The 25,006-nt window shown below is 39.7% G+C and overlaps 1 pseudogene; it reads right to left on the bottom strand.

The window, feature by feature from the left end:
• Positions 1–4,125, bottom strand: part of LOC102494883 (prenylcysteine oxidase-like) — a 130,588-nt pseudogene extending 126,463 nt beyond the window's left edge.
• Positions 4,126–25,006: the final 20,881 nt, after the last annotated feature.

Genomic DNA, 25,006 nt, shown 5'->3' with positions numbered 1-25,006 from the left:
TCTTAGAGCAGCTCTCATTCACTACCTCCAAACTCAAATCTCACGCCCACTCAAATCTCCACTTCAATTTCCAGTAATGAGGATGTTATTGCTAGAAAATTCCCACTGACCTCCTAGTGGTCTCTGATCAGCACTTAGGATCCAGGGCTGAATAGCATTTGATCCTGTGCTAAGATCTTCTTTTCTGGAACTCCCAAGTGTCCAGGACACTGCTGCAAGCTGCATCTCCTTCTACTTCTCCAACTGTTTGATTCCCTTTTCTTCCCTCTACCCTTCAATATTGGTGCTCTCTGGGGATTTTCATTTGCTTTTTCTCCACACTCTATAGACCCTCATAAGAGGCTTCAACCAATACCACCTACTGCCCCAGGTTGCCAGTTCGACTTTTCAGGTATCTCTGGACACCTCAAATGTGCCAAATCAAATACCATCTTGTCCCCCAAACTTCTCTTCCTCTTGTATTTTCCTTCTCAACTGAAAGCCTCTCTTATTACCTAGTTGCCAAACTTAGAAATCCAGGCACCTCTCTTCTCCTTATCTCTTATCACAAAAATCTCTGGATCATATGGGGGATGTAAATGTGTAACTAACATTTATAGACACCTATTATGGATCAGTAAGCCATGTTAGGCCACCATCGTTGAACCCTCACAACAACCTGTGCACATGAAGTTGTCCTCATTTTCGAAATAAGCAAATCAAGCGTCAGAGAGGTTACTAACTTTCCTAAGTTCTCACTGCTAATGAGAAACAGAGACTGATTCTAAGCCACATGCTCTGTGCACATGCTTCAGGGCTAAGATCAAAACAGTGGGATTTGCCGGAGGCATGGAAGGTGAAATCAGAAATATATTGTTGTAACACGAGCTTGGAAACAGAAGTGAGAGTACCTGACTTAGGCTACTTTTACTTCTTTTGTACACTTGTATGAAAAAAAACCATGACATTGTATTTCTCATATCCAACTCAATGCTGCCTGCAGGAAAGACAAAAGAAGGTTCTCAGCTCCTTTCCCTCACAGACGACAATGCTGAGGGCATGTGCCGGGGTGAGCATTTGATCCACTGCCAGGCACAGAGGCACCGCAGAGCGGGTACCAGGGCCCCAGGGCTCAGGGCTACACATAGACGTGCTCCCCAAGGGGTTGTTAATCCTTGGAGCACCTGGGGTTCACCAACTCACCATGCATTCCAACCAGCTATACTGTGGTTTAAAATCTTCATTTCAGATCACTGGCAATAAGCAGCCCAGACAATCAAGCCTTTGTTCAAATTTCTGCTAGTTTTAAAGCTTGAAGAAGTTTGGATTTTTTTATTTAAAAAATGTATTATTATTATTATTATTTTAGGTCATGAGTGTACACCAGGGAAAGCACTTTTCACTGTGGCCCATTTAACTGCAGCCTGTTTCCTACTTCTTCAAAGATCTGATGAACTCCCCTCAGTGGCTCAACTCAAACTCACCCTTGTTCAGGGCCCCATGCAGTGCTATGCAGTCTGATTTATTCTCATGGTGGCTGCTCCTTAACCCCAGTGCCGTGCTCAGAGGTGACCCTGCCACCACATGGAGAGGGTTAGTTACAGTCGTAAAAGTCCTTTGAGATGAAGATAGACTCACTGTAGCAAGTCACTGTGGAGCCTGATTTTTATTTTTTTTAAACCAAACTCTTTGTCAACATGAATCATTCATTTTATAAGTTCCATTGTGATGCCCCACAGAAATGTCGAATCACCTTAAGTGGCTGTGCACTCTGCTGTCACCACCTTGTTCTCTTCTTCTGCCATAGACTTTTGCATCTCTCCATAGTGCCTAGGAAGCATTTCCTACCACTGTGGATTGTCTACCCATTAAATGGTGTTTCTTAACAAAAGCAAAGGGCAACCAACAGTTTGTAGCACTAAATTGTTCACTTTCTCATGCTGAAAATCTTTCTGAATGTTGCAAACCCTAGGAGCCGTCAGGTATAATAAAAACATTGCTTTTGGCAAAGCTTTTAGCAATCTGAATGGAATAATTTAACTTTGAGTAAGTATAGCTATGCATTGTCATTGTTAGCCTGATATAAAATGTCTCCCTAATATTCCATGTTTCTTAAGTCTGGAAGCCATTTAGCTGGCTAATTCTTGCTAATGGGGACTCTTCACTAAAGAGGAGGCAGCAGTGAGAAACAGTGATTTCTATCATCTATTAGCTGAGAACTGTGTGCGGAAGTGATGCCTCCTTGTTTCACGTTGCAGGTTCTCTAGCATTTTCCGAAGCTGCGGGGGTGTATGTACTCATGCCAAAGGACTGCTCAGCCGATTCTTGGAGAAGTCATGTCCTTACATTACTGTGGCTTAATAGCAGCCCCTTACTATTATATGTACTCTTTCCAGGTCATTGCACCAGAGCACATGGCATCCAATCTCAGCATCTTAGACTCCCTTTTTGCTCTTATCGGGGAAACTGCAGATACTGGTAAATTCCCTCAGCTGCTGTCTTCTCTCAATGTAAAAGCCTTAAACTGGGACTCACTGCTTGGATAGGACTCAAGACAGGCCTCAGGATAAGGTTTTCTTTTTTGTCTCTCTCTTGTGTTCTACATTCATGTTCTTTCATTCTTCTGCTCTTGCATACACTGTCCTTCACCACTGGTGCCTTCTCCCGTCCTCTGCTGTTGAGTGATAAGATGCTCAGGCCAGCTCCTCTGGGAAGTGCTCCTGGGCCTCCTTCAGGCAGTATTGCTTGAACTTTTCTCTGTGCTCCCACATCTTCCTGGGAAGCTTTGTTTTATTATTTTCTTTAATTGCCTGTCTCTATCTCCTAAATACCCTCTGCAGAATAAGGGCCTGGTCATTTCTAGCACCTGCCCCAGGGTCTCGCTCCACTATTTCAATGAATCTAATAAACTGAATGTCACCTGCTAATCTACTTGCTCCTTAGAGCAGTCAGGCCCTCTCTTGACTCCTAGATCATGAGGTTAAGTGAGCAGCACCCCAGTCATGCAGCCTTTTGATCTGCTTGGAATACAGGAGTGAAAAAAAAATGGAGGGAGGGAAGGTACTTGAAAGAGTAGTCCAGAGTTCCCTGTGGTTTAGGTTGGACAGTCAATAAGACATGCCAACATGGATCAGATAATTTGGGTTATCTGCACAAGCAACTAACTGCTAGAGTCTGATTGTCCTAATAGAACTATTACTCTGGTACAGGAAGATTCTGTGAAGGTTTAAATGGGCTTATTCATAATAAGCATGAGTGCCTTGTACAAAGTAAAAATTGCAGACAGGGGAACGTCAAAAAAGTTTGTGGAAAAATAAAATTAAAGCAAAAGTTTATTTTGGTATGCTCTCTCCCTCTACACACACACACACACACACATACACATTTTGCTACAGAGTACATGAGCTCAGGACCAGCAGTTGGCGTAATGGCTATGTCACTGGACTCCCATGTAGTTGACCGCAGTTCGCGTCCTGGACCTGGTGGCTTAAACTCATGCCAGGCATGTATGAGTGTGTGCCCAAGATCCTGAGAGGAGAATGGAGGAGAAGAAATAGCAGCATGGCCATGACCCCTGGGGGGTGATTTCTTGCTTTCTGTCTCTCTGCTTCTCTTTGTCTTTCTAGCGAGTGCACGTGCCCTATAGCAAAAACCTCTCCAAAGGGGGCGGGGAGAACAAAAAAACAGAGAGAGTACATGAGCTCACCAGAGAGAGACAGAGAGAGAGAGAGAGAGAGAGGGAGAGGAGAACATCTTCCCTGTGGATAATAGTCATGCCACAATCCTTTCTTCTCCATCTCTCTATCCTGTTGGGGTTTCAGGTACACATGCACACAAGCTGCCTGGGGCTTGAATGGCATAGTTAGCTATATGGGATCTGGCTGCTTCCACCATTAGGCCACAGAGTCAGCCCATTTTAGGGCTTATTTTTCTCACTTTCTTTGGAGAGTGAGCAAGAGATAGAGAGATTGAGAGATTGAGAGATTGAGAGAGAGAGAGAGAGAGAGAGAGAGAGAAGGATATACACAACAGGGTCTCTGCATCATAATCCACCCCAGCTTTAGCTAGCTCTACTGGCACCTGAACACTTGATGTGTTCAGGGAGGTCTCTGGAACCTTCCCAGGTAGGTCAGTCTCATAGAGCATTGCTTATGGCTATGCAGTGTGTCTGGGCCCTGGTGCAAAGTAACTTTGAAATCCTTATGTAGTTATTTTATTTTATTTTATTTAATAATATGTGTATCCATGAACTTTTTGAGGACCCCTAGTACATGGCAGTTACAGTATTACATGTTACCACATTAATCTGAGGGAGAGTCTAATCAAATGGTTCAGGGCTGGAATCAGACAAGCTTGGGCTCCAGGTGGGTGACACTGGCCAATTACAGAAACTTACTTCACCTTTATAAGCTTTTGTGTCTTCAAATAGAAATAATATCATAGTTGATTATATTTTTTGATTCTGTGATGCCACCAGTGAAAGAGACTTCATTGATCTAATGACAGCTTTCCTTTTTGTAGGGGTTTGATGAAAGAAAATATTAATGTACATAGGATCTGAGAGTGTTGACTGGGATTGAGGAAATATGGCAGAGTAGAGGGCTGTAAGAAACAGTGTCTGGGAAGCTCCTAAGCACAGGGCTTGGCAGTGAGTGAGTACTCGGTCCACCCAGCTGTGGTCACCACTGCTGGGTACAGAAAGAACTACACACTTCAGGACTTGTGTCTCTCCCACTAGCTTGCGACATAGGAGACGTCCTTCAGGAACAATTCTCTCCACGTTTGATCCATGAGAGGGAAATGGCACAGCCTAGTCAGTAAAGAAGCTGAGGTCACACATCTAAATACCTGATGGAACTACTCTCCAATCAGCTCATCGGATGCCCTCCTTGGAAGTCAGATATCACTGCCGATGTGGTCAATGCATTTTTAATCAGCAGGCATATGAGTCCAATTATCCCTTTATCTGAATACTATCCCCTACATCTAAGACAGGGGGCACACCAGACCCTGGTGGTTGGCTCATTCACCCCCTTCACAACTCCCTGCATCCTGTTCCGTCTCCCTCCATCAATGGGCCTATGGACAGGTTCCTGAAAAACTTTCTTTTTCTTGATACAGATGCTGCCCCTTAGTCCATCTTCTTATAAAAGATGGCAGGAACTGTTGCTGCCATCTGATGACTGCAAGGAAAAGGAGAAGAGAATGGAGGAGATTTCGGCACTGGTTGTGTGGCGTTATTGAAACAAATGTGAGAAAGATAAAACTCTCTTCAAGCCATTCTAGCTGTGTGGGCTGCTACTTGTAGCTCAAAGTACTCCTAATTAAGACAGCATGGCACAATAATAAATGGTTATTTGTTGTGCCTAAGCTCTGTACATACATGCTAAAATCCAGTGCAAGAAGAGGAAGACAAAATGATCAGTTATTCAAGACTCTTCCTTTGTAACTGTAGAACTCAAATTTGTAAACCCAGCCACATTCATTGTATTTTCTTGGAGGCCGGATGAATATTTAATTCAGGAAAGAATCATTAGCTCAAGCCAAATTCAGCCACCACAAGTCCAGAGCTACCCTGAGCTGGAAACATGTAGGCCTGTCTTTGTTCAGATTATTATTATACTGAGGGTCCCGGATGCTAGGAGCCTTTCTGAATGAAGAGGGACACTTTCCAGAGTTGATCCAGACAGAGAAATTCCTTCTTTTTGAAAAACTCAGGTTAACAACTCACACTTCAGCTGCTTCAGCCACTTTCTGATGGGTAATAGAAACAGCAAAACATGTGCTTTCATTAGGCTAAATGAAAAGAAGTAACCAAGACTGCCCTCAGAGACTTCTAGACTGTCCTGGGGCACCTAAGGTATTTCTGACACCTTTCACTGAGTATAGGGTGGGATTCATGTTTTTGGAATAAACAATGCCTGTTTATAAGATCTATTACTGGCCCATACTGAGCAGCCTGAATGAAGACTCCTACAATCATGGCTTTATTAGTCAGCACCTGGAGGGTGGGTGTGGGACAGGAGCTGTGTTCATTCATATTTGTATGCCAGCAGGTGGACACAGAATCTGGCACTCAATCAGAGTCTGCTATATACTGAATAAATGAAACAGTTTCTATTAACAGAGAACTGGTAATTCACAGTTCATTGCTGTGCTCTAAGTATATTATGCTTGTGGAAAATCAACTTAGTGACTAATGATTTAGGTTATACAAACATTCAATAGCGCAGTCCCCTATAATTATGTTTATGTTTGATTAGGACAACCATAATTCGTGCCTGCCCATTTAATTTGTTTTAGCACAATTCACATTACAAGTAAACTTGGAGAGTCTTCCCAGTTAAAACAATTTTCTTGAGTTTAGAATCTTCCTGATAGAAATCAGACAATGTAGCCAAAAAGGTTTCTAATCTCTTTTGTCTCTGTTTGCTGATTCTTATATTTTATTTCATAGAAATAAACTCTGAATCATAATTCCTCATTGTAAACACATATCCTACTATTTTTCTTCACTTACAATGCTGTTGATGATAATTTAAAGAATGTTCATAGCACACTGGATGTGTTACAGAAAATAAAACTAACAGTCCTTGATAAGCAGCTAGTAACTCAAATGAACAAATTCTTTAAAATATGTTTGTAAATTGTATATATTATTGATATAATATATATCAATAAATAATATAAGTATTATATATATACACATACACATACTCTCTCTGTATATAGAGTGTATCTATCTATCTTCTCTTTATATAGATATATCTATATATTTTCTCTCTATCTATAGATAGATAGATAGAGAGAGAGAGAAAACCCCTCTGCAAGGCTTAATCACACTGCAATCTCCTTCCTCCAATGTTCCAGCCCACCCAGATCCTAGGCACGTGTGTGCCTAGCAGGTTTTCAGGCCAATTGGTCCAGGCACTTGAATTGTGGTCAGCATGTGGATTCCAGATCTACATTCCACTATGCCATTGACTAGGCTGCAGAGGCTGGGCCTGTATGGGAATATGCTACTTTAAGAAAACCCATTTCCCAGAGCAGATAACTAAGGGGGGCTCTCTTACTCCCCAGGAAGATTTAGGCATGGTGCCTTTCATAACATTTTGCTGTATTTATAAATGATTTAGTTATCATGATTACTTTACACTCTCTTTTTGTCAGGGACACAATTATTGTGAACTATTCTTAGGAACATTAAAAACTCTTTTCATTAGGTGATTATATTTTATGTTAAGGCCAGATGTCACTCAGTCTAATTTCTTTTCTCTCTCTCTTTTTTAATAAGAAAGATGGAGTATGAGTTAAACATTTTTTTTTTTTTGAGAGGTTTTCACTATAGGGCACATGTGATCGCCAGGCAGACAGAGAGAGACATAGAGACAGAAAGTGAGAAATCACCCCCCAGGGGGGATGGTCATGCTGCAATCCCTTCTCTTCCATTTTCCTCTCGGGATCTTGGGCACGCACGCACACGCGCCTGGTGTGAGTTCTAAGCCACCGGGTCTGGGACGTGAACCACAGTTGACTACGTAGGAATCCAGCGACATAGTCATTACACTAACTGCTAGTTCCTGAGTTAAAATTTTTTGATATGTAAAGTAAATGTTTGTGGAAGAATGTAAAAATAACTTAAAATAAAAAAATAAAACATTCCTTTAGATTTCAAAAAAATTAAGAACGATGGGCAAAAAAGAAAGAGAGCTCACATATAAAAGGACATGAGAGAAGGAGAGAGAGGAAAGGAGGAGAACAAAGAGAGAGAGGGATAGGTTTTATTTAAAAAAAATTTTTTTTAGACAGATTTTTGCTATCGGGTGTGTGTGCTTACCAGGGAGATGGAGAGAGACAGACAGACAGAAAGCAAGAAAGCACTCCCAAGGGGGTTGGCCATGCCACAATCCCTTCTCCTCCATTGTTCCCCTGGGATTTTGGGCATGCAGGCACACATGCCTGGCGTGAGTGTCAAGCCTCTGGGCATGGGACTCAAACCATGGTCAATCATGTTGGATTCCAGTGCCTTAACCACTACACTATCTGCTGGCCCCAGGATAGTATTTTTGATAGGGTCTTCTAGTGGTTGTGATACTCTGTCCCAGCTTCCCAGGTTCCTAGTTTCCCAGTTAACTAGGATTACAGGCAGGTGCTACCATGCCCAAATTGTTTAGGCTGGGGCCCAGAATCGAACCTGGGCCTCTTATAAGCCTCAGAATCTCAGAGCAGCACCCAACCACTTCGGCCCCTGCAGATGGGTTCAGTCTAATTTCTTATTTTTAAATATAATCAAGTGAATGATGGAGTTATTAGAAAAGTTTCCAGTAAAGCGGTCAGCATGTGGATTCCAGATCTACATTCCACTATGCCATTGACTAGGCTGCAGAGGCTGGGCCTGTATGGGAATATGCTACTTTAAGAAAACCCATTTCCCAGAGCAGATAACTAAGGGGGGCTCTCTTACTCCCCAGGAAGATTTAGGCATGGTGCCTTTCATAACATTTTGCTGTATTTATAAATGATTTAGTTATCATGATTACTTTACACTCTCTTTTTGTCAGGGACACAATTATTGTGAACTATTCTTAGGAACATTAAAAACTCTTTTCATTAGGTGATTATATTTTATGTTAAGGCCAGATGTCACTCAGTCTAATTTCTTTTCTCTCTCTCTTTTTTAATAAGAAAGATGGAGTATGAGTTAAACATTTTTTTTTTTTTGAGAGGATTTTACTATAACAAAAACCCCCCAGGGGGGATGGTCATGCTGCAATCCCTTCTCTTCCATTTTCCTCTCGGGATCTTGGGCACGCACGCACACGCGCCTGGTGTGAGTTCTAAGCCACCGGGTCTGGGACGTGAACCACAGTTGACTACGTAGGAATCCAGCGACATAGTCATTACACTAACTGCTAGTTCCTGAGTTAAAATTTTTTGATATGTAAAGTAAATGTTTGTGGAAGAATGTAAAAATAACTTAAAATAAAAAAATAAAACATTCCTTTAGATTTCAAAAAAATTAAGAACGATGGGCAAAAAAGAAAGAGAGCTCACATATAAAAGGACATGAGAGAAGGAGAGAGAGGAAAGGAGGAGAACAAAGAGAGAGAGGGATAGGTTTTATTTAAAAAAAATTTTTTTTAGACAGATTTTTGCTATCGGGTGTGTGTGCTTACCAGGGAGATGGAGAGAGACAGACAGACAGAAAGCAAGAAAGCACTCCCAAGGGGGTTGGCCATGCCACAATCCCTTCTCCTCCATTGTTCCCCTGGGATTTTGGGCATGCAGGCACACATGCCTGGCGTGAGTGTCAAGCCTCTGGGCATGGGACTCAAACCATGGTCAATCATGTTGGATTCCAGTGCCTTAACCACTACACTATCTGCTGGCCCCAGGATAGTATTTTTGATAGGGTCTTCTAGTGGTTGTGATACTCTGTCCCAGCTTCCCAGGTTCCTAGTTTCCCAGTTAACTAGGATTACAGGCAGGTGCTACCATGCCCAAATTGTTTAGGCTGGGGCCCAGAATCGAACCTGGGCCTCTTATAAGCCTCAGAATCTCAGAGCAGCACCCAACCACTTCGGCCCCTGCAGATGGGTTCAGTCTAATTTCTTATTTTTAAATATAATCAAGTGAATGATGGAGTTATTAGAAAAGTTTCCAGTAAAGCCTAGAATTTGGGAGGGTTTAGACTATCTAAAGGGGTCAAGGCAGCTACTAAACTAAAAAAAGAAGGAACATTTCCTGTTTTATTTAAAAAACTCAGACAAATTTTGTATTTAAGGCTAAAATGTTTTTTTAAAAGATACATGTATTTCAAGCTTTGACTAGATTACAATATACATACATGGCTCAGAAACAAAAAGTTTGAATATATCAACATGAAATTTCTTTTCCCCACCACTCTCATTTTCCCATTTGAGATCTTCCCATTAATAGTATATCACTGATTTTTAGTCACTTTTCTGTTTATTCAGAATGCTTAGATAGAGTATAGCCAAATAAAACCAAATGTGTAAACATACATGTGTGCACATATTCTTTCACCCATTTTAAAAATAGATATTAATCAATAGACTTCACTTTTGCTTTATTTCACAGCTGCATTGTGCTCTGTAGTTTTCATATACCATAATATCAGCCCCCATTTGCTGGACAGTTAATTAACTATGTTTTTGCTGAATGGCTGGCTTGGTAGTTCAGTGGTTAAGCACTGTACACAGGGAGCTGGAACCCGAATGTCTGACTGCAATTCAAATTCCTGCCTTGGAGGCTTGAAAAAAAAATGTGAAGTACATGTGAATGGGTGCCCAGGATCCTAACAGGATGCAGAAAGGGAGGAAAAAGAATTGTGGCATGACCAAGCCATTCAGGGAGTGTGTACTCTCTCTTCTCTCACTGTTGCATGCATGCATTCTCTGGCAATAAAAAGTTATAAAAATATATTATTTTCTGCAGTGACTAACTTTGTCCATATATTTTGTATAATTCCAAGCATATCTGCAAATAAATTCCTAACTTCACTTGCTCAGTCAAAGGCTGTGTACTTTTGCAATCTGATAGATGTCGCTGTATCTCACTCATTGGATTTGGAACAATTTACTCTGCATAAGCTACATGTAAAAATCTGTTTGCCCATGGCCTCACTAACACAATGAATTATCAGCTTCTCTGAAGGTTTGCTAACCTGCTATGTGAAAAATGTTATCTTAATACAATTTGAATTTCTATTACTCATATCATGAATGAGGTTGAACATCTTTTCATAAGTTTAAACTATTTGTAATTCTTTTTTTTCTTTGGCGACTTGTTTCTTTCATATACTCTGTTTTTCTTCTGCTTTCTTTTAAAAATTGATTTCTAGAAGCTCTTTATATAATTGATAAGTTTAGTCCTTTGCAATATAAGTTACAAATATTTTCCCTTTGGAATGTGGTTGGTTCAGGGCCAGCAGGTGGTGTGGTGGTTGAGGTTCTGGATCCCCATATGGTGGAATGTAGTTGGAGTCCTGGACCTATTAGCTTGAAAATCACTCTGGGCATGTGTGTGTGCATGCCCGAAATTCCAGGAGGAGAATGAAGGAGAGAGGATTGTGGTATGGTCATTCCCCTGTGGGGTAATTTCTCACTTTCCCTCTCACTGCCTCTCTCTGTCTCTCACCAGTGAGTACATGTGCCCTATGGCAAAAACCTTAAAAAAAGAAAAAAAATGTTGTTTCACAACCCTAATCATTATCATTTACATTGCAGATTATCTGTGCCTTCCAAGTTGCTTAATGATCCCCTCAAATCTTCTTGTAGGTTAAATAGTTTGCTCTAGTTTTTTGAGAAGGTCAAGATTCAAACCCAGCTCTTGAGGTAGCTCCTGGCAGCTAAGCTGCCTCAACACTGATGCCTCAGACGAAGCTGTAGGAGAGGTTAAGATGACTCATTCTTGAAGCTGGCTCAAGCTTTTCTCAACTGGAGCTGCCAGGTCCTGTCTCTTTCCTCAATGGAAGAGTTGGGGCAGAGGAGTTGGCTAGAGCAGAACTATTATGTGGTTTATGTGGCAGGGGGAAGAGTGTTTACTTTTTCCCTTTCACTAGATGAGAAAGCCCAAGATTGGAAATGTGCTCTGAGCCTGGACATCAAGTAGAATATTCTGCTGGAGAACTGCTTATTAGGAACTGGCTTGAGCCTTCAAATGATGAAGCTTATATGCAGAATTTATGTGTGGGTACAACTATTTAATATTATTAGGAAAGCTTTTTGGGGTCTATTTTTCATTCAAATAAATATCTGATTCTGTTTTTTCTAGTGTATACATAACATTTAGCTTGAAATAAAAGAGTTAATTCAGGGACCAGCAGAGGGTGTAATGGTTGCATCCCTGGACTCTCACATGGCTGACCATGGTTCCAATCTTGGACCTAGTGGCTTGAAATTCATGCCAGGTGCGTGTGCATGCATGCCCAAAATCCTGAGAGAAGAATGAAGGAGAAAGGATTGTGGTGTGGCCACCCCCTAGGGGGTGATTTCTCACTTTCTGTCTCTCTGTCTCTCTAGTGAGCACACACACACCCTATAGAAAAAAAATCTCCCTTAGAAAAAAGTGTTAATTCCCCAAATGTATTTTAAAACTATATGTTTGAAAAACAGACTTTTGCAAAAGGAGTACATCTTTAAGATGCCTCATCTATAGAGCTCTCTAACTCACTGCCTCTGTTGAGCACTCAGGTTCAGGGATGGTTCTGGGCTATTGTTCTTGTTTCAAGGGCTAATTTCAATCACTAAGGTCTGGATTACATGCACAGTATCTACCCTTGTCCTAGTTTTGTTCATAATTCATTTTTTGGCTCTGCTTTCCTTTTTGAAAATAATAATAAATAGGAGAGACAGTAAACTAACCGTGAGCTTGATTGCTGGGCAAAATTAGTCTTTGTAAATGAAAATAATGCACAGTTGAGAAAAAAAAAGAGTTATATAAGTGCTTTATGATGGAGAGCTGTTTCTATTGCCAGCCTCAAAAGGAATGACCCTAGCCCGCCTGGTGAAGAGGAACCGATGTTGCTCTGTAGATGCAGAATATACAAAGTATAGGCCATGTCTACATGGGCAAAGCAATTTAGAGAATACAGATAATTATCCATAAAATTCAATGGAAAAACCTGGATGTCTGTCTCTTTGTTATGGTGAGGATATTTCTGTAGAGATCAGAGCAGAGACAAAGTCTGAGAACTACAGAGGCTATGGAGTTTGGGGTGTGGACAAGAGACCCAGTGGTCCTCAGCCTTCATTATATATCAAACCATTAGGGAACTTTTTAAAAGCACCAGTCTCTGGAGTTTTATATTCTACTGATCTGGCATGAACCTTGGGCTTCTGTAGTTTAAAAGCTCCTTCAGGTGATACTATGTTCAGCTGGGGCTGGGAACCATAGCAATAGATGATACAGCCTCCGGCAGAAGAGAGGGGGAAGGACAAGTGTCCCAAGGGGAAGCAGAGAACACTGAAGGGGGAGGTGCATCTGCCCATGGTATCTCTCAGGGCTCTGAGCCGGGCTCCCACTGCTAAGGATTAAGCCATTAATCCTGCTGGATGTCACACACTGCTGGATATCAAGAAGTCTTTCTCCTAAGAAAATTCATTCTGGGTCAACATATAATGCTCAGCTTGGCACATGAAGAAAATGCTACAAACCCATGATGTTATTTTCCCAAGAGTGGGCTCGAGCCCTGCCAGTTCATCCTCGCTTTGTAGAGTGTCAGCTTTTCACAACCACCCAGTATCATTTACATGACTATGTTATGGGTAGTGTGTGGAAAGGGTTTATTTGGGAATGGTTGAGTTACAAAAAGTTAGTAAAAACAACTCACAGTATGGGCAGGTTGCACTTGGGCTAGTGTTTGAAAAAGAGCTCTGAGTGAGAAGATATGGAGGGACTTAAAGTTTTGTATCTATAGCCATGGGATTGATCCCTCTACAGATACAACTCTCTGGGTCTAACCGAGAAAGACTCGGCAACTACAACTGTAACTTATGACTGCAAGTGAAATACGTGCCTGGTGATGAAGGAGAAACTCGATAATTAGTATTTTGACTCATCTGTGAAATCAATGACAAGCTATTTTGACTACTGTCAATTTAGAAATGGGAAGTATTTTATCAGTGGTCGTAGTCTTCTAGTACAGGTAACATTCAGCAAAAAACCTGCTAGTTGATATCCATCAATGATGCTTGGATTTGAATGCCATTAGCTTATCAGAGCTCACTAATCAATTCCTCACTAATCGCTTCTCATGGATAAGATCATAGGTCAACAGCCACTCAAGGAAATTCTTTATGTGTAACCACAAAAGATGAGGAGGTTCCTTGGCGACTGGGCTATGCGTTGGCATTTTTAGAAACTGTTCTTCGAAGATAGAACTCTTTGCTGGTCGCAATTTAAATTTAAACAAAAAGAAGTTTTTAGCCTTGGTTGCCCACTAGAATCCCCTAGGGAGCTTAGATAAGGCCCAGGTTGTATTGCAGATCAAATGATTTAATACTTTTGAAAGTGGGGTTCAGGCAGCAATGGTGGGCGAACTTCCTAGATGATTCTAATGCACAGCCAGGGTTATGCTCTCTTGACCTCTATCTCTTCATAGGGTGCTCAGTTTCTTTACTATTCCAGTTTTACCCTAGAGATTACATGATAAATGTAGAAATTTCTAGGAAATTAAAAAAAAACAACCGACATTAAATAATCACAACATAGGTATCTGTGTATAACACACCCCGTAGTACTAGTGGAAGTAGTAAAGCATAAGAACTGTAACAATAATAACGAACATTCTAGATTATCTCATTCAATAAAAAAATGTGAAGTGTGTACTATTAATATTTCTACTTTAAAAATGAGGAAACCAAGGAGGGTAGAGGCTATAGGACTCTATGGGAAGGCTCAGAGAAATTTCTATTTCCCCTCTCCATTCTATTTCCTGCATGGACGTTTTGTAGATAAGAGGTCAGAAGGAAAATGCCAGAAGGGCACTAACCAATAACGAGAGATTTGGAGAGACTTGATGGGTGAAATGCCTCCCTGACGAGCCCATTTAATCCAAAACTTAGTCTTCAGATTCGTATAGGCATTCATGTCCCCCTCAATGGAGAAAAAGCCCAATTTATCTGAAAAATCTCATACAAAAGAGCTAATAAGTGGGACCAGCAGATGATGTGATGCCTACGTCGCTGGACTCCCATATAGTCGATCATGGTTTGAGTCCCGGACCAAGTGGCTTAAACTCATGCTGGGTGCGTGTGTTTGCGTGCCCAAGAAAGGAGGAGAAGGGATTGCAACATGGCCATCCCACCTGGGGGTAATTTCTCGCTTTCTGTCTCTTTGTCTAATGGAAAAAAACTCTCAAAAAAAAAAAAAAAGAGGGAATAAGTAATTTATAAAAACCCTGGGCTAAATATAATTGAAATTAGATTGGAAAAGGAGAGTACCTTTTAAACGTCATATTACTAAAGAAAAATCATTGTGTATTACAAGATTACAACAGCTCAAAAAGCAGGTGCTGGGTGGTAATTTGATCATCTTTTTTGCATTCAGAATGCCAGCTGTAAAGGGGAAAACTTCAGGGGCTAAGTCTTCCACCAGATGTCTCAGAAGCAGGTTTGGCAACAGATGGGAACGAGATGCTCTCCCAGCCTTTCTTATCACAACCTGTGAGGGTGGGAGTCCAGGTTTTGGAAAGTAATAGAAAAGGAGGGAGAAAACTTCCACCTATCACTAACGAGAAGGAGAAAGAAGCGTCTCAAATGAGAGGCTTTATTTTGTAAACACAAGATATACTGGGCTCTGAAAATTGAAGCAGGGAGGAAAACAAACATTTTTAGTTGGACACATTCTTACTCATGTTTGTTCTCTACCATATTTATTCCAGAACAACTAGATTACTTCAGGGGAGGAATAGAAAATAAACCAATTTGTGAAACTTGGAAATTATGGGCTAGTAGAAAAATCTCACTTTAAAGCAATTTAAATATTGTTCCTGAGGAATCTTTCAGCGCAATAACCAGGAGATTTATTTATTTTAATCTTAGTATCTATTTTGTTATGTCTACGTATAAAATTCTCACCATTTATGTCTTACTTCAGAAACACTGAATAATAACATGAGATGCAAAGAAAAGATACCCATCAATTCATGAGAAAGTCTTCTTTTTCTTATTGAAGCCTGCTTATCAAGAGATCATTATTCCATAGGCATTCAGCCAGACCCTTTGTCGTAACAAAATCAGCTCATTCATGTACACTGTCTACACGATTTACTGAGCATGTTACATTCTCCTTGGTGCATTAAACAAGGCAGGGAGCCGTCTGATCTGGTTCAAGTGAGAAGCTACCCATGATTCTAACTCAAATCACTGGCTGATGATCTCAAGTTTGATGTTTCCAGCTTTATCAAGTGAGTTGCTGGTGAAAAAAAAAAGTCACGTCTAGTGTATGTGGACATTCAATCTCTTATTACTTTCGATCGTTTTCAAGTTATTTGGTACCCCACTTGGCAAGATGATAGACTGTGTAGAAAATAATGCGGTAGCAACACAAGGTTGACACACGTGTATTCATCTTTTCTACCTATTGGGCTGCCAAAAGAGTCATGACACATTTTTGCATAGAAAAACAGAAAAATACATCATGACTTTTCTGACAACCCAGTAGTTTGCCTTATTCTTGTCTCCTCATCCACAGGATATGTTCACTTAGGAAATAAAAACTTGGCTTTAATATAAGTCAACTTAAAGAAGCATCATGTAAGAAATAAAATATGCCCTTTACTAAAATCATGGAATGTGGTCCAAAACCAAACATAAACTTTTTTTTTCTTTAAAGAGACATTTTTGGCTGTAGGGCATGTGCATTCACTGCACAGATAGAGATAAAGAGACAGAATTCACTCCCCAGGGGGTATGGTCACAAGCAATCCCTTCTTGGGATTTTGGACATGTATGCACAAGTGCCTAGCATGAGTTTCAAACTGCCAGGTCTGGGACTCAAACTGCAGTCAACCTGTGTGGGAGGGAGACCAGCACCTTAACCACTATGCCACTTGCTGGCCCGCAAACATGAACATTTTCATTTAGTGTTTTAGATCATCTGTGCAATTGCCTCTATTAGTAGAATTAATCAAGAGTTACGTGTCACGTGCCCCAAATATTTGCTCAAATTTTCCTTAATTTAGGGAATAAGGACACACTCCTCCCCCACTCTGCCTCCTGGATCTCAAACTAAAAAGGCACAATTCTGAAGACTTCTGGTTCTATTGACAGTCCTGTATCATTTATGAATGGCAAGTTTTCCAGCTATGCTGGAGAAGAGAGAAGGGAGACTCCACATGACAGATGGCACTGAGCCCTCTGCTTGATCCTCCTTCTACTATCAATATTTATCATCTAAATGTCTCCCAATCTCTTATAACTGTAAAAAAAATTATAGAATAATTCAAGAGTTCTGACATATGGAAAAATTCAAACACACTTCCAAATGCAAAGTTTAGAATAATTATTAGACATCAATGGTTTTATATTGGGTTATCAGAAAAGTCATGGTCTTATATCGGGTTGCTGGAAAAGTCAGCCAAAAATACACACTCTTCCAATAACCCAGTATATGTAAATTCGAATTATCAACCCACATGAATCTGGCATATAAGTAAATATACTTATGTATTTATTTACTTTTAAACATCTTGCTAGAGGGTGCCTGTACTTACTGGAGAAAGACAGAGACAGAGAGGGAGAGGGAGAAAGCACCCATCATGGGGCATGGTCACACAACTATCCCTTCTCCATTTCTTCTTCCTTCTATGATTTTGGGCACACACACACAAATGTACCTTGTGTGTTTCTTGACCTGTCTGGTCCAGGACTTGAGCTGCAAGGTTGACCATGTGGTATCCAGCTACCTTAACCACCAGGCCATGAGCAGTCTTGATAAGCAAGTATTATAACTGATGTAAATGCTTTTTGACTTCCTTCTGAGAGTCAAACCATGGACTGCCCTGCATTGCACTAAAAACATTCTTGTCCATCCCTAAAGACTTTTCTGTATATGAATAAGAATTTTTATTGACTTTACTTTGAAAAAAATCAAGTGTTACTTTAATAAAAATATTGCATATACAAATAGTTTAAGTCAATTTGTGTTAAAAGTCTTATAATAAAAAGCAGCAGTCTCTTATATCTGTCTTTTCTTTCTTCCATTCCTCAGAGGTTAATAACTTCTTTTAACTCTTTGAAGCTGTTCCTTTGGCATGTATTTCCATATTTCTATATAATGCACATATATTACTACCTCTTAATGCATGTCCTTTAAGCACTGATTATTGAAAATACTTCATTTCCTTTATGGTAGGCGAATACTCCCCCCTGCCCCCAATGTAATTATGCTTCAACTTTGGTTAAGTCCATACGCATTCAGCATTTTCATTATAATGACTGTATCAAGATTGTTCGCCACTGAACTAGAGAATTAATACGATTCCATTTCATGTCTTGAATTACATTTTATTGTTTCTTAGAGTTAATTGCATTTCTTATTTACTGCGTTTTTGTGGGGGAAATATCTGATTAAGCTTTGCCACAATCTCCAACAACTCTATAAAATACTTCTCAGTATGATTTCTACATGGTCAAATCTGTCACTTAATTTATTGGTTTCTTTCCTGGAGACATCTCTGCTAGAGCATTCTTTTTCTTTCTTTCTTTTTTTTATTTTTTGGATCCACCTTTGACTGGCTGTGGTTTGGCTTGGGGCAGAGCTGCAGTGATTTTCTTTCACTTGCATATTGGAAGTTTCCTTCATCTCTTCTCTGTGTTTGGCCCCCACTGGTCTTCCTCTTTCTTGATTTACTCCCTTTGGTCCCGTAGGTCACATTCTCCAGGTACTTCTTGAAGAATGGCACAGAGAGGTAAAGTTTTTGACTGTGTGCATGTCTGAAAGTGTCTTTTTCTACTTTCAAGTTTGCAAGTTAGTCTGGCTGGATATAGAATTCTAGATTAAAGGTCATTTTTCTCTCAATATCTTGAAGGTATTGATCTATTGTCATGCAGCTTCCAATGTTTCTGTTGACAAGTTCAATATTCTTTTCATTCATTTTCCCCTGGAAACTTTCAGAATCTTTTCTTTTTCCCTAGTCTTCTGAAATTTTATTATAATGTGCCTTGGAGTAGATATTTCTTCATTCATTGTGTTAAGTACTTGGAAACCTTTTCAAATTAGAAATTAATGTTACCAAGTCCTAGGAAATTCTTTCATTTCTTTAAAAATTTTTTCTGGGCTTCCTTTTAATGAAAGTCCTCTCTCTCTCTCTCTCTTTCTTTCTTTTTTTTTTTTTCTTCTGTAACTCCTATTAGTTGGATATTGGGCATTCTGGACTAATACTCTCTTACCTATTTTCCACCTACATTATATATCTCCTTTTTCGTTCTATATTCTAGGAGATCTTTCTATTGGAAAAAATCTGACTAGACCATTTTAAAATTTCCAAGTGTTTTAACTGATTCCTTGATTGTTACTTATAAAGAATATAATATCTTCTTGTTTCATGTTTCTTCTCTTAGCTTTCTTAGCATTTTAATGATAATTTGACATTTGTTTCTGTTCTGTGTACTATTTCTGTTTCCCTTGGGCTCTGTTTTTTTTTTGTTTGTTTGTTTTGTTTTAGTTTCTGTATTTCATGTTAGAGACTTTCTTCAAGAGTTATGATACATTGGGACCAGAAGTTAGCGTAATGGTTATGTCGCTGGACTCCCACATAGTTGACCGCGGTTCACGTCCCAGACCTGGTGGCTTAAAACTCATGCCGGGCATGTGTGCGTGCGTGCCCAAGATCCCGAGAGGAGAATGGAGGAGAAGGGATTGTGGCATGACCATCCCCCTTGGGGGATGATTTCTCGCTTTCTATCTCTCTGTCTCTCTCTGTCTGGCGAGCACACGTGCCCTATAGCAAAAACTTCTTAAAAAAAACGTTATGATACGTTTATGTCCATTTATATTTAAGAGCAAAGTACCACAGATGAGTGGAAGTTTTCTGGGTACTGGTAGGGCGAGGATTCTACAGGGTTTCACTGGATGGCTACTGGATGGCTACCTGGCATTTGGGGGGAAATTTCCACATGTCAGTATCTACAGTGGTTTCATGCAGTTCATAGAAAGATCCTACAATCTCCTGCGTATGCTGTAGATTCCAGATGCTAGTGTATTTGAGCTATAGAAGACAGAAAGAATAAAAGAATTTCACTGTTCACTCCGCAAATTTTGACTTAATTCCCCTATTTTAATTCTACTGCATTTTCTTTGGTGCCTGGTGTCCCTGTACTCCAAATTCATATATTGAAGCTATAATCTCTAATGTGACTGTGCTTGGAGATAGGGCCTATGAGGAGGTAATAAATGCTAAATGAGGCCACAAGGGTAGGACCCTAATCTGATAGGACCAGTGCCCCTATAGAAGAGGGAATGATACCAGTACTTTATATCTGCCATGCGAGGACACAGTGAAAGGGAGCTGTTTACAGCCAGGAAGAGAGCTCTCACAAAAAAATCAAAACAACCACGCTGGCACCCTGATCTCAGACTTCCAGCCTCCAGGAAAAACAAAGAACAAAAAACAAACATGCACAGAAAACTGTTGGTATGGTATTTGTTACTGAAGCCTGAGCTAGCTGATATACATAGTGCCTTCATATATATAAATATTTACTTTTATGAATATTTATTAGCTATTGACCTTTTCATATCTACTGTGGAAAATGAAGAAGACACCAGAGAGAAGTAAAGATATTTGCTAAATATTCTTACAAAAGTTTCAGATAATAGTGGAAAAAGTGGCACTTAACCACTGATTTATGGAATCGCTGAAATATGAAGATGAATAGATAGGGATGGTTGACATTATAGAAGTAGTCTTTGTATCTGGCACCAGCTGCTGCATGTCACAAGGGGACTGGGTTTCCAAGGTTGCTGTCAGAGAAATGTGGTGATGATGGGTAGAGAGAAAAAGTGGCTATCCCATATTGAAATAAATCAACATAATTGTGGCAACTTCAGTGGTTACTTGAATAAAAATGAAAATGTACAGGTGGCAAATTCTCCTCAAGCAAGACTTCTTTATGTTTAGGACAGATTAAAAAGGTAAATTAAATAGCCCCCAACTATGTAACTATGTAACATAACAACAAAACGTACATGCCCGAAAAGATGATCCCTAACTGCCATATTGTAATGAGCAAGTGGACATTGCATCTAGTATCATGTTTTAGGAAGATAGCTGTAAAAGATGACAATCTTAGGTAGGGTCTATCCTCATGAAAACAAAATTATTTCTGGTTCATTACAGCTGCTAACATTCAGCCAAACTGTTGGCGACGGCGGTACTCAGGCACTTACAACCACTGCTGCATGGAAAGGACACAGTTGACCTGTCTAGTCCCGTTACTGCTGCATGTAGTTTACCAGCAATTTTTCCAGCTCTTGATAGAAATAGTGAAAAACAATACAAAACAAAAACAGAGGCCTGCAGGCGGCGTGGTGGTTAAGGGCACTGGACTCCCACGTGACCAACCGCAGTTCGAGTCCTGGACCTGGCAGCTTGCTTTCTCACTTTCTCTCACTCTCTCTCACTCTGTTCCTCTCTGGTCAAATTAAACTAACCAACTAAGTAACTATATAAATAAATAAAATAAAATTTAATAAAATGATTATTTAATTAAACAAAGCAAAACAAACAAACAAACAGAAACAAAATAATGCCCATTACTAGGTAGGTTCGACTGTGAACTGAAATGAATGTTCTTTTCCTAGGACATTTTACTTGTTGAATAAAATTTACAAACGCAGAATGGAAGACAAATCACTGAATTATGCTTTCAAATGTTTAGCTGACATCCAAGATTGACTGATGTTTCCCAGAGAGTGTCTGACATTGAGAAATTGAATAGCTTGTAGAATCCTTGACCAGAGCTAGAAAGATTTAAGTCTCTAAAATCTAGAGATTCACTAGAAATTATCTCCACACTTTCTTGTCATTGTTGCCATCATCATCATCCTAGTCATCTTATTTACATAGTATTTATAATTTACACATCCATACCCCTATCATTAATATCTAATTTGGTGCCCTGAACAAACTATACCTGACTTTCACTCAATTTAAAATGGTTATTTGTATGAAAAAGTAGAAAGAATGAATCAATTTTCTTAAGAAATATTTATAAAACAGTCATTGTTCACCTTTTAAAATGTAATCAGGTTATTTCATAATAATTACACATTAGAAATTGCTTCATGTTATAGGACTGTAATAGTCTTTAGGCTAAGAATTCATATAATAGCTTAAAATGAACTATCAAATCCTTTCCTTTTATTATAGTAATAATGTCTATACCCTGCAGGACATATTCAAATGGTGGTATTAGTGATGGTCCCATGCAACTTAATTATGTGCTGGAATTTAATTATTTGGGTCTCTGGGATAGGGATGATTGCAAGTCTTGTTACTGTCTAAATATAAAAAGCTGACTTTAGAGGTCTCTTCATTGTTTTCTTCCTAAAGGAGATGTGGCCTCAGCAGACACAAACCATTTAGAGGCTGGGTTAAAAATGAGGGTTAAGCCTTGTCTCTTTGCAGTAATAATTAGAATAAGCAGGGTCACCTTAGCCTGTTCAGAATCAAGAAAGAAAGACTCCAAGGAATTTGCCCCACCCCTATCCAAACAGAGGTGACTCATTGCTTCCTAAAGCAGTCCCTGGTTTTTTCCTAGTACTACTAATGTTAAGCCTTTCTTTCTTAGATTTAATATCAGTGTTCCACCTCGTAACTTATTCCTGATTGTTCCTTTTCTGCTCTCTGGGATGATGAAAAATAAGGTGAAATGATCTCCCAACACCAAACACTTACAAAGGTTGTGTAATCATGTCTTGTCTATGCCCTCTTTTTCTTAGGCTAATACCTCCATGTTTTCCACCATTCTCATCATCTTCATCATCTTGCTTTGGAAGTGCCATATTTATCCAATGTTTTTTGTTAAAAGGATGTGCGCAGAATTGAATTCAATGTTTAGGACACAGAAAATCTCTGGAGATAAAAACTAGGCCAACATCTTCTTTGCTTGGATCCCTACCACAATTTTTTAAGGAGTCACATTAAATGGTGGGCTCTTAGTTTTCTTACAGTGAACTAAATGCCCCCCTCAACATCTCTAAACCCAGTCTTTTTCACGAAACTAATACACCTATTCATTCTCTTTTGTACTTAGAGATGATAAATGGTCTTATTGAATACAATCATGTTAGTTTTGATCCTCAGTCATGGTCATGTTCCTTCCAAGGGCCAATCAGAATTTCTGGAGGGAAGAGAGCTAAGTGGGTGGAATATAGGTGAGAAGTCTAAGCATATCTAGTATGACTTTAGGGATGTTGGCATGGTGGCAATGCAGCCAGACCCACAAGAGAAAGTCCTGGTTTCATATCCTGGGGCCTCTTTTGTACATGCCAGGTGCATGTAAGCATGCCTGTAATCCAAGCTAGGGGTGGATAGTGGCATGGGGACCCTGATGGAGGTGCTGCTCTCTTTCTCTCCTGGAAGAAATGCATAAACTTTTTTTTTTTTTTAAATACAGTTTTATATTGGAAATGAAAGAACATTGATAAATGCTTAGAAAGTGAGAAAGCAAGGTATTCTAGTTATCAGATGCAAATTCATTCTTCAACCCCTGCTCTGTGAAAATGAAGCTAGGCCTTCATAGTATAGCTTGCTTTGCTTAGCATTAAGTCTTCCATATTCCTCTACTTTGTATCAAATATAAGGATTTCATTTTTTTGTTTGTTTGTTTTTTAATGGCTGAGCAGTATTCCAGTGTACATGTGCTACATTTTTTTCAATCCACTAATCTATTTTTGGAGCTTGTAAATACTTTTCCTTCATCAGCTAGTCAGTTGCTAAACTGTCAGTAAAGGGTGTTACAGCTACATTGTAGGAGAGACATCTCCTTCTTAACAGCTTTTCCTGGTACCCAAGGGCATATTTCCAGCAATTTCTATCAGCATGGTACCACAGTGACTTCTTGGCCATACAATGAGTTATAGTTCTTTCCTCTCCAAAAAAGTTGGATGCCAATCCTGGGGAAGAGGAATTTTTCCTTAGATAATCTAATAAGTCCTAAGGTAGTGGCTACTTTCTGATATTCTTACATTCTTTTAAAAATATTTTTTAATCATGATAGAGTTTTTGTACATCCATGTAAGAGTGAGAGACAGAAACAGAGAGATGAACATCCTCTACAGGGTTGTACATGTGCTACATTTTTTTCAATCCACTAATCTATTTTTGGAGCTTGTAAATACTTTTCCTTCATCAGCTAGTCAGTTGCTAAACTGTCAGTAAAGGGTGTTACAGCTACATTGTAGGAGAGACATCTCCTTCTTAACAGCTTTTCCTGGTACCCAAGGGCATATTTCCAGCAATTTCTATCAGCATGGTACCACAGTGACTTCTTGGCCATACAATGAGTTATAGTTCTTTCCTCTCCAAAAAAGTTGGATGCCAATCCTGGGGAAGAGGAATTTTTCCTTAGATAATCTAATAAGTCCTAAGGTAGTGGCTACTTTCTGATATTCTTACATTCTTTTAAAAATATTTTTTAATCATGATAGAGTTTTTGTACATCCATGTAAGAGTGAGAGACAGAAACAGAGAGATGAACATCCTCTACAGGGTCTGGTCATGCCATGATCCCCCTCCTCCAGTCATCTAGCCTGTTGGATCTTGGGCATTGCTGTGTGTGCCCAATGTTTTTCAGGCTGATGGCAGAAGATTTAGACTATGGTGGTCATGTGGGATCTGGCTTCCTTTGAGTAGCACATTACCACTGTGCCACAGGACTGAACCTCTTATTTTAGAGCTCTTTATTTATTTATTTTTACTAGCTAATCCCTTATTCCAATCTACTCTTATACATAAGTCTTTTTTTTTTTTTTTTAAATCCACGATAAAGAACACATGCATGCATGAGAGAGAAGTGCCCTTGATAGGGTCTGGTCATGCTGTGACTCCCTTCCTCCAGCCTATCAGGATCTTGGGCTGGGGATCCATATGCAGTAGGCCATGTGGCTTCCAGCATGCAGTCCAGTACCCTACAGACTGTACCACTAGGCTGGACCTAAATAATTATTTATATTCTACTTTCCCTGTTCGAGTTACTGTATATTTTTTTCCTCCCTGGCTTAGACCTTGACAGATACACAAAGGCCATGAGAAAGAACTGGTTCCAGCTTGTAATGGATTAGATGAGTAAATGCCTTCACAACACCTGGGAAATGCAAAACAAAATTATGAAGCTATGCCTGGCCTTGGATCACCTGATGTTGAGTTACTAGAGACAATTCCTGTAGCTGGTGGTCCAGGCCTCCCGTCAATGGCCTGTCTGGTACTCGGCCATCTCAGACATCTCACTTTCTTTCCTTCCTTTTTTTTTTTTTTTTTTTTTTTTTTTTAGCGGTC

The sequence above is a fragment of the Tupaia chinensis genome, unplaced genomic scaffold, assembly GCF_000334495.1.
Source record: "Tupaia chinensis unplaced genomic scaffold, TupChi_1.0 Scaffold000255_1, whole genome shotgun sequence".
Lineage (NCBI taxonomy): Eukaryota > Metazoa > Chordata > Mammalia > Scandentia > Tupaiidae > Tupaia > Tupaia belangeri.
This window is presented reverse-complemented; position numbering and strand designations above follow the sequence as displayed.